This window comes from Apteryx mantelli, chromosome 6 (genome assembly GCF_036417845.1).
Source record: "Apteryx mantelli isolate bAptMan1 chromosome 6, bAptMan1.hap1, whole genome shotgun sequence".
In the NCBI taxonomy this organism is placed as follows: domain Eukaryota; kingdom Metazoa; phylum Chordata; class Aves; order Apterygiformes; family Apterygidae; genus Apteryx; species Apteryx mantelli.
In genome coordinates this window covers 48123128-48141700 of record NC_089983.1, presented here as the reverse complement: position 1 = coordinate 48141700, position 18573 = coordinate 48123128, and the positions used below count along the sequence as shown (strand labels likewise).

At 39.5% G+C, this 18573-nt stretch overlaps 1 protein-coding gene across 7 annotated transcripts in view; it reads right to left on the bottom strand.

The window, feature by feature from the left end:
* MBD5 (methyl-CpG binding domain protein 5) overlaps positions 1-18573 on the bottom strand; it is a 145000-nt gene that overhangs the window by 86276 nt on the left and 40151 nt on the right. For 6 of the 7 annotated variants that reach the window (XM_067299418.1, XM_067299415.1, XM_067299419.1 and 3 more), the window contains exon 2: positions 6491-6588. The gene's annotated coding sequence lies outside the window, so the exon portion shown is untranslated. Of the gene's footprint in view, positions 1-6490; positions 6589-12432; positions 12481-18573 lie in introns of those variants that run through there. The other variant, XM_067299416.1, reaches the window with a different exon arrangement.

Genomic DNA, 18573 nt, shown 5'->3' with positions numbered 1-18573 from the left:
CATGAGCTCAAGTACTTTTTCCCCTCCCAGACTTGTACCTACTGCCTTTCATACACTGAAGATAAAAACCTTAACAAATTTAAAGAATCCTTTGAAATGATGTAATTTCAGCTTGGGAAATTAAGTTAAAGGAAACTGTGGCAACCACATACACATCTAGGTGAAAATCTTCTCTCATTAACATCTTTCAGGGATGTGAGAGAAAAAAAAAAAAAAAAAATCCTGTGCCGGATGACAATTATGGAGTATCATCACAGTTTTTCAGTGGAGAATGGTTCTTCTCTTCAGAAATTCTGCATGACTGTGAAATTAAAAGCATCACTAGTTTGGGTTTTAAAATGTTTTGCTAAACTGGGATCCTTCCATGTGAAGAGACAAAGATGTTTCTGAGATCTGTGGAGGTTGATCTGCAGGTATCAACTTCTTCCTTTAACAGAAATATGCTGATACAGGCCAGTTAAGAATTTGAACAGTTATGACTGTTTAAAGATAAAATAAAAACAAAAATTAGACTGTTTCATTTGAGAGCTGTTCCTTCTCATCGCAGGAAAAGCAAGTTGCAGGTACACACTGCAAACGGGAAGTAACGAATAACTTTGAACTGGTTCTCTATCTGTAACCACAGATCTATAGATTTTTATTTTTTAAATCACTGGGGTTTTTTTAATTAATTTTTTTCATTTGTCTTTTGTCTCCAGATTAGCATTTAGAATAATATGATTAATTCCCCTCACTATTAAACAAGGTGTTTAAAAAGACTATGCTTATTTCTTGAGCAAACTAAAGAGACCGGCTGGACCGACCGGCTTGCACTGAACGCTGCCTCTACTTGTGCATCAAATTGCAGGAACCAGCGGGATGAGGCCAGACCAGAAGGGGATAAGGAGCGGCGATCCAGGCTGAACAGGGCCACTCCAAATCAGGGCTGTGGGCAAAGCCTTGGAGCGCCGAGGGTTCATCCCTTCCCCCCGCTCCCCCGGCGGGATGCAATTCTCGCGTAGCCGGAGCCGACCGCGAAGCATCTTGGCATGACAAGGGGCCGGGGGCCACCGGGGCCGGGAAGAACCTAACTGCGGTCGGGGTCACCAGCACCAGGAACCCAACCCAACCGCTTGCCTGATGAGAAGGTGCCGCAGCAGAGAAATCCTCCTCTTGGGAGAGTCTTCTCTTTCTTTTAGACTAGCTACCCTTGAGTTTCTTTTTAGAACATTGTTTTTTTAGACGGAATTATGAAAGCAAATTAGAAGACCTCAATTTGGTTTGTTGTTACAACAGAGAGGAATTATCCTGTTTAAAATACTGCATTCTACATGCGTTTTTCCTTTATATATTTTTTCTAATTAACAAATAACGATGGCAGATCGATGATCTGTTATTTTAAACAAGTAGGTCTTGTAGAGAAAACAAAAGAGGACCTGGCTCAATTATCACAGAAATCTCTTGATGTATTACAAGAAAATGGATATTTGTAGAACTTTCTAAACTCATGGACTGAGTTAATAATAAAATACACACACCTTCTGGAGACATACAAGTTACTGTGATATGATACCAATCCTTAAACAATTAATTCAAAAGCTTTGCACATGTGTATCGAGCTTTCTTTCATTAAGAAAAATGATTTAAAAAGGGAATTTTAACAGTTTTGCTATAAAATTATCAGTCTTACAGAGACACAAATAATTTACCTTAGAATCAGAAACTTTTACATTATTTAACTTTGAAATTCCAATTAAACCACTAGGCTTGATTAATTTAGTAACAGTAAAAATGTGTGGGAATATTTACTTTTCTTTGGGGCGCTCTCTGTCCCAATTTTTCAAAACAGAAAGCTCCTGTAGTTTGCAATATTTATTTCCAGTATCTGTTTCAAGAAGCAGTTTAAAACATCAGCCCACATTTGACTTGAAAAATCTTCCAGAATGACCAGCTGGAAAACAAATGGGGACCACTGAAAGCAAACAGCCAAAATGTATATTTTTAGGTCAGTCCCACCCTTCTTGTTCCTGTCAAATGTGAATAACTCAGCAAAAGAGGTACAATATTTTTTGCTGAGACAGACACTTACCGCTTAAATTGATTATATTTAAAACATATTCTAAAATTTGGCTGAGAGTAGAGATATAGAAAGTATAAGTTCCACTTTTTTTCAAAATCCTTCAAATAATTTCTGTAGAAGTGGCTTTTGAATTAAGTAGGCTTCCCTTTATTAAATTTAAAACAGCATAATTAGGTTATATCTTGCATTAGAGAAAATAACTTTGGTTTTCACAAAATAAATACCATTTCATATTAAAAGATGAGAGAGACAGAGAATTGACTGTTCTCAGAAATACATTAGGGCCTCAGAAAAGACAACTGGACTCCTTGGTTTTAATAACAATTCAGGAAAAATTGTCTGTCAATCTGGACTGCAGACAGCTCCAGGGAGAAAAATGATGCAACTGTGCTCCTTTCCTATCTTAGAATAATTACTATCAAAACATTAGTAATGACACAGTTCTAAGACAAACTATTGAGAGCGGCACTGTGTGCGCAATGCCAAGTCATATATTATAGACTTCAGTGTAGTTAAACAGCCTTATAAATTCTAAAGTTTGGATAGCGTGAGGCCCGCTTTTGTACAGTGATATATCACGGATGCCAGGATTATGCAGCTCAGAAAGTTCCCAAAGACTACGCGGCTCGCAGCTGGAGACGGCGCACAGGACTAAACACCACTGTCACTTTTATCACACAGTATAAAATCCGATCTAGCTACTAGAATTTTCCATGTACCATTTAAAAAGATAAAACACATGAAACAGATGTTAGGACCGCCTATCCACCTTACGCTTGCATAACCAGTTTCCTATTTTATTAATGCTGTATCTCTCTGATATATTTTTGCATCCTTCTGCATGACTAAAAAGAAACAAAAATTATGAGAACTTGTAACGTATAGTTCTGGTTTCTTTCACACGCTGGAACAAATAGTACAAACCAATAAGCTGCATCTCCATTTATGGATAAGAAAATCCAGCGTTCACGTTAAGATGCTATACGAACACTAAAAACATCCCTACATTCCATGCTCTCTTCTAGTGGACAGCCTAAAGGTTTTTGACATGCACGTTTCTTGAAATGCAAATTTTTAACATAGGCACGCATCATGGCAAGGACGTACGGTTTGGCAGAGAGGGCTGGTCTTTGCCCTAGGGCTGCGTGCCAGCAGCGCCCGGCAGCAGAGCCGGCACGCTCAGCTCTCCAGGGCACCTGGCAGTGCCGCAGAGGAGCCCGGGCCCGGAGGGGACGCGCACCAGCTGCCCGGGGCATGGGCACGAAGATAGGCCACTTCCCGCGTCCGGCTGCGCAGGCATTGCCCTCAGCGACACGGGTGTAAGGCTGGAGCCAGAACGGAACTAATTCGGGAAGGTAAGTGACATGCCGGAAGGCTGCGTGAGAACGGAAAACGGACCTGGAATAGAAAACAGCTGACATTGGGAATCACTTGGACAAGGCAGAAAGAGAAAATGAAGACAAGAGAGAGAGATGTGGAAGAGACAGGACATGAGACATGCAAGGGGCTAGGACACAAGTAAAAATGGCTCAGGATGAAACTGGTATTGGGAACACAGGAGAACAAAACTAGGACTAAAAGGCAGCGCCCAGGCCAACAACCCTTTCAATTCCTAGGCTTTGCGCGAAGAATCGCAGGTCCCACTTTCCCGGCTTGACGAAAGTCTTCATGGAGCGAGCACCCCAGTTCTGCACCCACTGTAAAAAGCATGTGAACCCCAGCAGCCCATCAACAGAGGCGGCAAGAAAAGTTCATAGAACGAATATGTTTCTGCAAAATGTCTTGGGCTTCACAGGCTGGGTTTGGCTACAAAGTCTTAGAGAAAACTTGTTGCTAAAAGGTATAATAAAGCGCATAAGCAAATTCCTAACTCTGTCTTCAGAGCAAAGTTAGCAAATTGCACAATACAGAAGATCTGGAACCATGAACAATTAAAAATACTATATAGCCACATACTGATTAAATGCCATCTATTTAGTGCAAGGATTTCCTTTTATGGGGAAAAACAGCACACTATCATATAATTAAAGACTGCATGATAATGCAGGTACAAGTAGGTGAACCAAGGTCACTAAGGTTTTGAAGTATTAGACTGCAAGCACAGTAATGCGTATTAAATACAAAAAGCCCCTACATTTAAAAATAGATCAAATGGAATAGAAACAGTGTCTGCACATACTTACACAGCTGTGAACAGTTTAGTACTGGTAGACAAAAAAAGTGCAAAGTAAGAGCTAAGTTACAGAGAATAAGGGCTAAATGTTTTTTGGATTTAGTCAGAAGCATTCTGAGGTTTACCCACACGTATATATTAAAACTTTAAGGAAATAACCAGTTAAACATTAACCTTACAGAAAGAAAGACTTTCCCTGTACCAGTTTTTCAGATACAATAAAGGATTCTTCTTAACCCAAATGCAAACTTTTATTCCCCAGTTTTCCTTCATCAAAATCTGGGAGTTCCCCCTTTTGGAGCAACTAAAAGCATACTCAAAAAGCCATCCTTGCAGGAAACAGTAACAACAACAGCCAAAAAAGATTTAATCTCACCATGGCACAGGTATAAATAATCTCTCAGCTCAGTAGAATTTATCTTTTAAATAAAAAAGGTCTTCCATTCTGGGGTTCAAAAAAAAAAGGAAAAAAAAAAAGAAAAGGAGAAAACTGCCTTCCTTTCTTTCTTAATTTGAGCTTTCCTCAAACAGCTACTCTTTGTTTCCTTATTTTAGGTCATGTAATTCAGTTATGCATGCCACACTCTTTAACTATTTCCCATCTGCTTTTCTCTTATAAAAATCATTTGGAAGCTGAGAAAACCTAGAATGATCCAAAAGCTAATAAAACCAGGGCTGCATTAGCTCAGATACATCTGCCAATGACCACTGCATATGGCAATATATGTTTTAGTATCCTTGCAGTCAAACTTGGGCTGGAAAAAAACAAACAAAACAAAACAAACTAAAAACTCCAAAGTGAAAAAGTGTTATTACAGGAAAACTCCTACTTATATACAAAAGATACTGAACAGACACTAACACAAATGCATCACAAACACTAAATAAATAAATAAGGTCTTTTATTCTCATAGGATAGAAGGGAGACGCAGAACCTTGATCCCGTGCATCCTGGACCTGATGCTCCACTAGGCTTGGCCTGAGCTAACTACTTCATTCCAAAGATTTTCAATTCATGCTGCTTGAAGAATCAGTAATAAAGATCTGCAGAACAAGCTCTTCCCCAGCAGATCACGGCTGCCCAGAGATGCGGAAAAGAAGACCATTAGTTCAGTACACCGCACAAACTTTGCACTACATACATCACTGGGCTGCATTGCATGGCCTCGCGCTGCAGGTGAGAAGAGCATCGACAGCGGCACAGCGCCCCAACAACGCGGTGAGTTTTATTCTTCAATAAACAGCTCATGAAAGCTATCTGAAGTTCAGATTTTGGGAGCTAAATAACTTACTCAGGAAACGAAGACCATTCAAAAGAATTTTATGCACTTTATTTCATAAAGTCTAAGAGGTAGTTGCTGTATTCAGAAGTTCAAAAATCAAGCTGTACCTTCGTTTTGGACCTGTCTACTAAAACGGAGAAAGGCAAATATGCAGATTTCAAGTGAATTAAAGTGCCCCATTAGGAGTTTAATTATATTCTGGAATTATGTCTTAATTGGTTTGCTTATAGATGAGCTGTACAGCTAACCAAAAATCTACTGCCATATAATCATCACTAAATTTCAGATATTGCCATATGTAAATTTAACAGTAGATAATGAGTGGGAAAATTAGCTCTATTTCCATAACAGATACAATCTTCTCACAATATTACCTGAGGTGTTTTATACAGTTAGTTTTAGAATAAACAGACAAAAAATACACACGAAACTATTCTGAGTATCTGACGTATTTTGGTGATCAGAGTCCATATACTCAAAATAAATAGTACGAGCAGAGACATGTCTCTAACTAACACCTAATTAAAATGAAGTCACATTTCCAAAATCCTACCGAAAACTTTAAGAGACCAATCACTGTATCTTATTTTTGTGTTGCTGGCTATTTCTTTTCCACATAACTTTCATTTTTTCAAGTAGCAATCCCCACGTCTAACTACACTTCATACTGCAACATATAAGGTATTCCTGGTTATGATCAGTATCACACATAGATGATGCAAGTGGTCAGCGGTACAAAAAACTCGGGAAGGATAAGGACTGCCATAGTAAATGCAGAATCACCAAGTCAAGGATTCATATTTTTATAACTAAAAGAAGGAAAAAGATCCAACTGCTTTCATATAGCTCATTTTTCATATTAGTTATTAAAAAGCTTAAAACTTTCAAAAGTGAAACCAGGCTAATATTCTTGAAGGAAAAAAAAATCTAACTTATTAGTCATATATAAGTATATAACACAGATATTTTACTCACCTTTGCTGTCTAAAGGAAACAGATTTCAAACATCTTCTCTGTAAATGACATATTCTTCAGTATTTATACCTCCAATGACCACCATCGTCAATAAGGATCTGTAAAAATCCACCACAAAACAGTACATAAGCCAGGTCAGTTGCAATTATACTTAGGATTTAAAAAAAAATTGTATTTATTTATATATTTATTTATTATGAAGGCACAAACTACAATTGTACCTTGTATACGATATATTAATTTACTTAGTGCTTTTAAAAGCAAATGGACAAGCACTAAAGCTATTCCATCAGAAGGCATTTATCTACATGAGTCACAAAACAATTACTCTGCATTAACATATTTAAGATTCTAACTAGAGCAAACTGGGGAAATTCACTGTTATCATACCAAAATAACAACAACAACCACCACCCATGAGTTAGTTAAAGATTATATAAGACATATTAAATACACAAATCAATATTGAAGAATGCTATATGATATGCAATAATAAACACATTTATTATGAAAATTTAAATAGCTCCCTAAACTCTGAAAAATCAAATTAAAGATAACTTCAAGACAAGGCCCCTAAAAATGCCAGCTGCAGTTTTAAACGAAAAAATGCCATTCACTAACATAACCATACAGTGCCATTGGTTAGTACTGTTTTCCCATTTCAGAACCACAAATATAGGAAAATGAATTAAAAAACAGTAAATGTCTGCACTTACGGTAATGTCAGAAACCAGATGAACTAGTCTAAGTATGTTGAAGCGTATTAACTTTACTTCATTTGGAAAGTAACTTAGGCTAAAACGCCCAAGAGTTACACACGTTAAAGCCTCAGTTTCTCTCAGCAAACCGGAACCCACTCGACTATGTTACAAGCACGACAGCGTTTTGGAGAACGCTCCCCTAGCAAGGGGACTGCAGCGGGTAGCTCTGCCCCGCAAGGCAGACGGAGCCTGACAACGGCCCTAAGCCAACGCAACCCTCGTGTACACGCTTGACGTTATGTACAAAATTAAGCTCCTCCGCCGGTGCCGGTGTAGCCTAATATATGCTGCAATATTCTTGAACTCTTTTGGTCCTGATTTAGCAATAGGAGCCATTAACTATGAAGTTAATTGAGTTAAAAAAAAAAATTCTTCTCCTAAGTAATTTTTCCCTCTGCTCAGTTGATTGGGCTCGGTTCGCCTTTTCTCAGGTTAAGGAGGAGCCCAGCTTCGAGCGGAGGCAAAGGAAAAGCCGCCGCCGCCGACTCCAGAGCACGCACAATCCAATCGGCACGGGAACTTGGGTTCAAACAGGCCGTTCGCTCATCCTGGAAGGCGCTCCGTTTTTTACAGCCCATTTAGCTATTTCTTTGTGGGCCTGGAAGAGGCGATGGCCTGCGGCGAGGGCTTTGGCGTGGGAAGGCAAGGCTGAGCGCGCCAGAGGCTTCGCAGGACCGCGGCCGCTCGCTGCCGCGCGGACACCCAGGCTGAGCTAACTACCCTTAACGGCACAAATGCCATGTTTCTGCCCTTCGCCCGTATCGGCCTCAGCTTTAGGGCACTGCTCGATCTGCTCTGCCCATGCTTCCTTCTTCGGAAGGAAATCCAACCCCTGAGGTTTCACCGCTGCAGAAGAAACATCTCCCAAATCGACTTCATCCTCAAAGCAGCAGATACCCGAGGCTCAAGCGGGTACTTGCTCCTCATCCTAGCGCCTCCAAAAATCTAAAATCCTTGTAGGAGAGTAACCGTCACACCAGTCCCGAAAATAAAACATTACAGTTGCATACGCTACCATGAATATGCTTTATTCTCCCCTCCCCCCCCCATGAAAATCTTAGCAATAAATTGGCTGCACATTGGGCCTTGACACTTGCCAAGCTTGGCGTTGATGGATTGGTACAGGGGGAAAGTCCCAGATCCGGAATGACCCTGTTACGGGATGAAAAAGCCGCCGCGGGGCAACGCAGCGCGGCACTGCCCCAGCGGACCGCCGCTGTCAGATGCGGTTCACCACGGGGCTGAGGGGGAGCAGAAGAGGCGAAAAAGTGTTTTTAAATAATCGAAGCCTAACGAAACACCTTGACGGGCAAAACAAACAGGCAGACAACAAGTTTTGCTGACAGGCAGCTCATGATCACAGCCGGACACGATGAGGTACCGAACGCTGTTGCTTTATGGTAAGCAGTAGGGACATTGCAAACGAAACGCTTAAAAACCCAGCACTTTTACTTCAATAGGTCTATATTTGGTGCGGTCATGACATACGCTTCTTTGGTTAGTTACGATAGGCTTTGGGTGCGTTTCACTTGTTTCATACGCCAGCCCAACAAACTCAGAGGAATAAACTGACGCAGAAGCAAAACCAGATCCCTCAACAGGTCTGTTCGGTAAGTTCTGCCGGTGGGACGTTCATCGCTGGTAAGTGGAAGAACACCTTCAGACGACTGCATCGTGAGAGCAGAGCTGCCCCGAGAACCCAAGAAAAGTCTTTTTTAGACAGAGAAAATGTAATACGGAGCAACTGCAGGGAAAGAAACGTCGCATGTCACCGTAGCATTTTAAAAATTAGTTTTCGAAGCGTTTCAGAATCGGTGGTTTGTTTCCCTACAAGCCACCTTGCGCACGCAGTTAGGTGCTGAGACAGTCTATCAATCGCCCTTCAAACCTGGCCTTCAATTTTCTTAAGTTGAATCTTACCCCAAACTCCCCAGATTTTTTAAACGCTACTGCATTGATTACCTTTTCTTTTTGCCTGCTGCATAAATCACTCCCACTATGTCTTCTATATATTAGCAGATGACTATATTTTCTTTTTTTGTTGGCACTGAATTGCACAACCAAAATCCAGATATTTAAATTCTGCTCCCATTGCAGACGTTATTTCTGATCTTTTTGGTCTTTTTCTCATTCACAACAATGGCAATAATTGTAAGGATACAATTAATTTTGTTCTCACAGCCTTAAAGGAATTTTGAACATCACTACAGGGGAAAAAAAAAAAAAATTCTTCTGTGTTAATACCCATATGTTTCAGGAGAATATTACAAAGCTCTTGGGACTGGTTCATTTTACTAAGGGTAAACACCCGTGTTTGGTGATTTTGTTCTTCATATGGCTTTGTGATCCTTTTCTTAACAGCCAGAAGGAGTCAGTACAATCTCAGCTTCAATTAATGTGAGTTTACCAATGAAATTAAAACATTACTTCATTTTAATAACACATAATCTTATTTACAATTCCTGTTTCACATATGTCATCTAACACTGACGCAAAAGAGGAAGACAGTTGCAAGGCACTAGAAATACAGGGACATTCCTAAACAGGTCTCATATTAGAGATTTTCTGTCTACCCCCTCCCCCCCCCCAAAAAAAACCCCAAAACCAAACACCCCCTCCAACTATATTCTGAATTTTTTTAAACTCTTGAGCACCTTGCTTTGAATGTTGTTACTCTGAATATTCTACAGAATAAAGAGTTGGTTCTATAAGATTTGCATACTAGTCTGGTGCCAACCCACAAAACATATGTCTGTGCTCAAATGCAAGAATCTGTTTTGATTCTTTTTTTCCTTCCTGGACAGGGAACAAAACAAATGAATCTTCTTCTGAGATACTAAACTTGCTCAATCCCCAAATACATCATGGTACATACAACCAAAAGAATATTTTGGTTAATTTATTACCAAACAGCAATTTTGAAGAAGATAAACTGAACACATCATAATAATCATTCAAGGTAAATGCTCAAAAATCATTTGGGAAATATAATATATTGTTTGTAGACATTATTATTTACACCCATGGGTGCTACTGAGTCTTAAAAATAACAGATTTATTTTTTAACCTAAATATTTTATAGCATAGCTATGTAAAAACATCAATATGTTTTTCTAATGTCATTACCTGAATGCTTAGTTCCTACTGTAAATAGTCCTTTGTACCCTATTTTGGCCATCTTTGGGATAATGCAGATTTTCTGCTATTAATATTATTGACATAGCAGCAGGAAGTATTGTTCAAGCATTTTACAAAATAACTGAAACTCAGACGCGTACAGAGTAGATTTCTGAGCCCACTACCGGCTCTCTTCAGGTCGGCCTTTGGGCCTGTACAAGCTCTGAGGAAACCAGGGTTGTGTGGGCTCCGACATCCGTCCCCATCCACCCCCCCGGGGGCTTTGCTTTTAATTAGAGCACCATAAATGCAAACAAAAGACACTATAACCTCAGGAATTAAATATTTGCATTTGCTTCAGTGAATCAGCTTCTTGATAGAGCCAAATTTTGCACAGGCAGAAATCAAAAGCAACTGCAATCAAGTTAAATGTGTTACTTTAAATTACATACGTGTAAAACGTGCCTGAGCTTCACACAGACTTCCACACATAAAAGGAACCCATTAGCTTGAAGGGGTGCAGAATTTGAGACCATTTTGTTTCAAATAATGGACTATATGGAAGAAGGGCTACCACAGAAGTGCTACAAAGGCTTGCAACTCCTATCAGTCGTTTGCCTCTGGGAGATATGTTTTTGTTAGTTGTAAGAGAAAATTTACAGTCTGATGAAGATTATTTCATGTCAAGATAAATGTACAAGGAGAACGTTAGAAACTTGAGTATACACAAATATTAGAATATCTGCATGCAGTTATACAAGGATAAATCAGTCTCTTCCAAATTTTAGCTCTTTTCTGTGTCTTTTCTAAATGTTTGAAGTGACAAATTTAAAGGATTGGTAGATTTGAAAAACACTGAATGGATCTTTGTTATTTTTACATCCACAAACATATATCACATACTGGTGAACGCACCTGACACGCATAGTGGAAGACAAAGAAAGCAACTGCAACAAGCCTTGCACAAAATGCACTGCAATCTAGAATAAGGTTAAATTCTCGTATTTTATGATCCTCAAGACAACTCAGCTCAGCTGAAAAGGCATACCTCTGAAAAAGGATTAGGAGGAGGAAGTCTGATTTTCTTTTTTTGTTTCACGATGCAGAAAAGGCAGTCTCAGTTTTTTAAATTAATATTTTAAATAAAAAATAAACAAAACAGGTCTGTCTTATCTTGTTTTTGTCAAAGAACAGCAAGTGAGAACTAATGAGATCACGCAGGAGACAACTTTGCTCCAGTATTGTTCTATGAATGAATTTCTTCCTGCTTTTGGCCATTATAAACCATTTTATTGACACCAATGTAACTGAACTGTCTGATATGCATTAGGAAAAAAAAAGACATTTTTACTAAAAATTTGAAAGCCTCACTACTTTTATCATTGGTAAACTGAAGCAGCTCAGTCTTCACAGTTCTCCAGAACACATTTCTGGAAGAACCCTCCTCCCTCCAGTCTGAGGGACCCATTAAACTACATTATAAAGAAATCCCATTTCTTTTCCAAATGCAAATATCTTTCTCTCCCTTACAGGTTACTTATAAATACTTATTTAGCAGCTCAAGTTTCTTTAAAGCTGAACAGTGTAATTTCTTCTACAATTAACGAAAGCAAAATTCTCCATGAAGATATATTTTCATTTAAAACACCTATTTGTCTCTTCAATGCTCAAAGCCAATGTCATATTGTGTAATGGGCAACCATCTCCTGGAGTACCGTAGGACTTCAGGTCCTGCATCTAATGGAACTAAAAACATATTTGAGCTTACGTAAGGGGTAGGACAGAAACACAAAACAAAACACAAAACAAATCCAAACAAGCCAACAAACAAAAAAACGCTCTACAACTACTCAAGCTCTGCAGAAGATCTCAGGTGCCCCCCTCGCACAAAACACACGCGCCAGATTCTCCCACAGCACCATTCCCGGACACGTGATGGCTGGGATCGTCCTAGAAACAATCTGGACTTTTCTTCTACGCTGTTATTTGATACGACCTTAACAGGAAAGCATGCTCCTAAAGCTGGAGAGCTTAAAGTGAGTACAGATGTTATGACTCACTCACCAGAGCATGAGGAAGCTTTTGCATCAATTTTCTTCACGTCTCAGGCAATCTTTGAACCAGGCTGCCCGCCGAGGATCCGCACGAGCAGCAGCGCTGGGAAGATGAAGACGGTGGGGTTTAAGCTGAGATCAAAACGTCTGAGATCCTCGGGGAGGGGGGGGGAGACAAAGCAGGAAACTCCGAGCGCTGGGAAGAGGAGGAAGACCAGGAAACCCGGCAGACTGGCCGCGACGCTGGAGGGGGACCCTGAGGCGGTAGCGAAGAAACTGGAAGAGCCCTGTCACCGTACGAATAGCCCAGAAACTGGGAAAGATGAGAGGAGGGCAGGGGCCCCGACTCAGGCTGGCGAGATGGGGCAAGGCGGCGGCGGAGCAAGGGAAAAGCCCAACGCCGCCCCGGGGCAATTACTGTCCACAGCAAACTGAGCTGTATTACAATAAACACTGCAACACATTTATTATTAATCTGGCCTATCAAGAGACTTAAAAAAATGCCTCATACATCTACCTATCGACATTACATAGGCTCTGTATTTTAGATAGTATAAAACGCGCCGACTGTAAAAGCTATCTACATCAGAAGCGCCGTTCAGAGCAAAGGCCCAGCACGCTGTTTCCAGCACTGGTCATAAGCAGGTGTCCAGAAGAGCAAGAGCTGACAAATAAATGTTGAATGGCAGGTTCTGCACAAACAGATCCTTATGCTGAATTTTTCTGTAAACCAGTGACATATATTAACATATTTACTCCAGAAAAATCAGGTGGTCTTTTTGATGTAAACCGTGATGCTTTTTCAGACTGAAGGGGAGAGGTTGAAAAACTAAGTCACAAGTAAGGAAAAACAGGGAAGAAAATCCTGTTAAATAAAAAGGAATTATTACGGACTCAAATTTTACTATGGACTAAGTATCATTCAATTCAAAAGTATATGGACTCAAGTCTATGCCTCACATACTGTGTTGCACATGGTTCGTCTACAGTCTTCTGACATACTAAAATACACATGTACAAAAAGTTGTAAGAATCAGGGCTATGATCTTTCACGTTACTTTTCAACAAGCCTATGGTTTTCACAACACTCATCCAGTTGTATTGAATTCTTCCTTTAAAGAAGTGCAGCAAAAATACAAATTAGCCTTCAATCTGATATAACATGGTAACAGAATTATACTAAGGCCGATAAATGTTGAGTAACGTGTGACCTAATGAGGACAGTACGGAGACCTTAAAAAGCCTGAGACCGTTTCACATTTGCGGGGGGCGAGAAGGAAGAAGGATCTGCAGAACTGTAGAAAGCTTACATCAACTGTGCCGTGGGGGAAAAAAAAGTTTATAAAAAATAATGTGAAGCTAAAAACAAATTTCAGATTTTAAAATGAAAATATCAGAAAATGCTGAAAATGAATGTAATTTCCACTTATGGGTAGAAACACGTGTTGCAGCATGGAATTCACTGAAAGAACAGCTGATCTGTTGTGCTCACGCGGCAGCTCCTGCTCAAACGAGAACATGGCATTGCTCAAATTGAAGCTAATTCGGCGACTAAACATTTTCAAAACTAAGCTTGAAGCCATAATCTTTCCGGCTGCTCCGGTGCTGCAGCTGCCCCTCAGTTGAGGGAACCCATCCCGTCCCAGCTAGGTCGCTCCCAGTCCCGGCACCTGGCTCTGCACACGGAGGCGCTGCGGCTGGCTCGCCCGGCGCCACATCAAGGCTCATCAGGCACATCGCACGTTCACTTGTTCTTTGAAAACATAAAAAACGAGTAGGATTTACTACAAATATCCTTTACTTGTAATTGCATGACCACGGCTGAAGTTATAACATCTGTTCATGTCTCCCCCAAGCACTCTTGCTGTAGCCTGACTTACTGTAAAAAGCATATCCCCCAAATATATTCTTGAATATAATTTATTTTATAAGTCATGTGAAGATGACATTTTACTTATAGAAAACAGAGGAAGAGCAATTTAGTGACCTTCTCAAATTCTCCATATGTCAGTGGTATAGATGGAAATAAAATCTGAAATTTCTGTCAACTCTAATCTTGTCACTGTAACAGTACAATCCCTCTGATAGTTCAAATCCTTTTGATAATCTGAGAATGTAGAAGCCAAGAAAATGAATGAAAAGGATTAGGGATATTAGCTACTTTTTATTTTTGGATTCAAGAAAGAAAATGGAAATACTATTTTTATAACTATGCAAGTATTACTGTGCTTTATGAAATAATGTTGTTCTTCTGTTTAGATGGTTCCAAAAATATTCACCTCCAATCTGTGGCAGTTGATATCCCCTAACAGCATTTTGTAGCTCCAGGGCAGTCTATGTCTATAACAAATCTGTAGAGAACTGATGTCATAGTAATAATTTTTCTAAACATAGAACCAAAGACTGAAAGAACTGCATTACAGAGCTGTAGGTATCAAGCCTTAGTTTTTGAATGGATATTTCATGTCCATACTTGCATCTAATACCTGCAAAGACGTTACAAGTTGGACTAAAGTTCCATTTTTGGCTGATTTTGAGAAACTAAGTACTGACATTTACTACTATAAAATAATTAGTGTGCTTGTGCTTTCAAATACTGAGCATCAGAAACCATGCGACTGAATGAAAAACTGAAAAGAGGACACTACACGGCAGATAAAACACTGACATCTCTTCAGAGACCTTCTGTTAAAAAGGAAAAAATGGCGCAGTGTTGAGCCTCAATTGTTTGAGGAAATATTCCTCTCCTTCAAAACTGAATTACAAACATTTAGCAAAAGCACAAAATGCTATAAATTTAAGAATGCATGCATCTGTGATGATTACATAGCAAAAGAAAAATAAATGCATCTTCAGATATGCCTCTTGTTCTGTTTTCTGTCTTTTTTAAACAGAAAAGACAATAAAATGCAACAGAAAGCTTGTATTAACTGGCTGATTGTGCAAGGGTTTCTGTTCAACAGCATGTTTGCATTCATTTAGCTGAAGCATAGTTATTTAGGGCAAAATGCAAAGTTTTATAGCACGTTTCAGATACCAATAGGCAGAATGCAACTGTTTTGTAGAAAATCAGGTACCAAACAGGAAAGGACATGGAGACATCACCAGAGCCCCTGTCGTCTGTTTAGCAGGGTCACACCTTAAGATCTGTATGTACAGAGATCAGCCAGTTGTCTGATACCACCAATTACACATGACATTCAGTATAGCAATATTCCTTTTTTTAACCTCTAGCCAGACTCTCAAAAGAGTTCAGCAGCCTGTTGTGCCAGATGACTTTCCCACCCGGCAGAAAAAAAAAAACCCAAAAACCCAAGCCCCCAGCCCAAACAGTAAGAGGAAGAGGCACATGGGGTCGGGGCACTGCAGGAAATAGGATGGCAAAAGATGCTGGAGCAGAGACTGGGGGTGCCCGCGCATGCACAGCTCCTGACGCACGGGAGGAGATGCAGGACGTGGCATTGCTACATCCTTGAAAACAATTTCAGGTCAAAGATTGGAAATGAAATCTTTCCTCCGTACTGCAGTCCATCAAATTTGTTATTTTATTTTATTTTTTTGCACGCAGATATTCACATATCAATACAGAAGAGAAATGAAACTGAAAGAGAAGGTAATTATTAAAACAAGAATTACTGGGATTCCCAAAGCAATAGACCTATTCATAGCAGCATGAAAGGGCGAGCTGTTCTGTATAGGTACCGGTACTATCAAGGCTAAGGACTTGCTCTTCGTTTGCACTAGTCTGCAATCTCCTGGTTATTGTAACCTACAGTTTCTATTAATTTTTCTATACATTACAATAAGTTCTGAGGAAACCGAAAAATTCTTGTCTTTGGGACCCAGCACCAGTTTCAGGATTTAACAAAAGTAAACTAGTCATCTTGATTCCACTAAATAAATTGATATAGATATTTCCATGAATATCTTATTTATAAAGAAATGAAGCAGAAAGGAGGATTAGGAAACCTGTTTCTATGAAATCTTGGAATCCTAGTTAGCAGGTTATCGGGGTCTTCTCTGCGTTTTTGACTTCAGCTTCTTTTAACTTCGGCTGCTGCTAACTGTATTTAATTTACCAGAACAAGAAATATTTGGTTTGCATCTTAACATCTATAGTTTTATAAAGGATTTCTCTTCTGACAGAATTTCCAGAAACAAATTCAAAAGTGGCCCAAACTCTCACAAGATTTAGTGGAGGCATATTTCTTTCTATCAGCAGTGCATGGACACCATGAAAATGAAACCCAGTAGCACTTGCCATATAAAATTTAAGTGTTTTTTGTTGAATCTGTAGAAATACAGATGCCTGGCATCTATTCTTTGAGGCTTTACATATCCTACCACATTTTTACATATTCCTGTTACTGTGCCTGCTTTCCCTTTTCCCTGATGTTCAGAAATGAGCACGGACAGGAGGGCCACCCAGCCGCTGGAGCAAACATACCTACTAGCTGCTACTGGGGATACCAAGCAAGTGGCACTGTAGGCCCTGACAGCGGGAAAAAGAAAACAGCAAAAGGTGAGAGAAAGGAGATGAAAGCTGGGGACATGCCATAAATACCAAAATGTCTCACTGTCTAACTGTTGCTTTGAAAAAAACAAAAAAACCAAAACAACAAAAAACCAAAACTCAACAACCCTACAACACAGGAAAGATAATTTTAAGGACAGAGAATAGCTATCAAAAGCAAGAATCAAACAGAAAATAGCAGGAAAAAAGCAATTCTCTACATGTTCAGGTAAAACAGTATAAGCTTTGCTTTTACTTTTAATAACACTAGAAAAAAGTTGGCAAGGTAATCTTTTTATCCCACTGCATGCATTAAGAGAATGGTACTCACACTACAAATACCATCCACACAATGTTTGAGCTCAAAGCATGAGTCATATTTACCAACAAATTTTTCCCTCTATTAAAATAAGAGGGACAATTTTGCAGAATTCCATAATTGCAGTACTTTTAACACAAGACCGTATACAACTATCACCCTCAGACTGATTACTACCACAAACAGGGAACGTCATCCTCCAAAACTCCATCGCTTCCTTTGCACCCAGACCAACATGAGCCATTTCATAGCTGATTATTTAGGAGCCAACACAAAAGGCATCGGTAACAACTTCGTTGCACTAGTCTGATCTAATAAACAATACCTTGTAAGATGGCTGCATTACTGACAGAAAGGAATTTATCTCCCTTTTCAACTATGTACACACCAGGTACAGATCAGTCCTGTGGAACCTGCAGATCACTAAGAAACATGAAAATACTTCCCAATGTAATAATGCAAACGTTTTTAAAAATAGACTATTTGAAGTTACGCCCACATTCCCTCCTCGGTTAAATAAAAAAAATAAAATCTTATTTCGTCCATGTTCACTATGATGCCTTCTTGACAAGCAGATTTTTAGATACATGGAAAATAAGGAAAGTGACTATAGGTTTTTTTTTTTTTTGGATGGACTTTTTGTTTCTTTACCTCATTTCCCCTCCAATGTATTTGGCTGCCAGATTAAAAACACTGTTTCTGTGTGTCAAATCTATTGTGCCATTTAATCAGCTTAGTTCAACTGTAATTTTACACTCTGTTAAGAAAGTGGACTGAAGTTTCAGGCAGGGACTATTTCTTTCCAGAAGGCTCTCAAATTCTGCATCCAGCCTTGCAGAGTTTAGCAATACCAACCTCTAGCCTACCCGCTCTACGACAGCTTGGGAGGCCCACGTGACTCAAACTGCCAGATACCTGTTTAAAAGCATTCAAGTGAACAATTCGGTGCTCTTTATTCTTTCACAGAGAAAAGATCACCTACTATTAAAGAATTTAGTGAGGTACTGGTAACTTCTTCCGAATGGGCTTTTCAGCTCTGAAAATGCACCTAATACATCTTTAAAAATTCTGGCTTTAGACTGCTATTCCTTTTGATATTTCTGCCTTTATCAGTTTGGTCTTTACCACTACTTTTTTCCATCTTACCGTTATTGAAAAGAAAATCTTTCCCAGGAATCTGCCTCATCCCTTCTAGTGGCTTGAGAAGCACCTCTCCGGGTTAGTACCATGATTATCCCACCAAGGCACTTCCACAACAGGTACACAAGACAATTAAGGCAGACAAAGCTAAAAGCAATATTCCCTTGGTTGAAATGAGA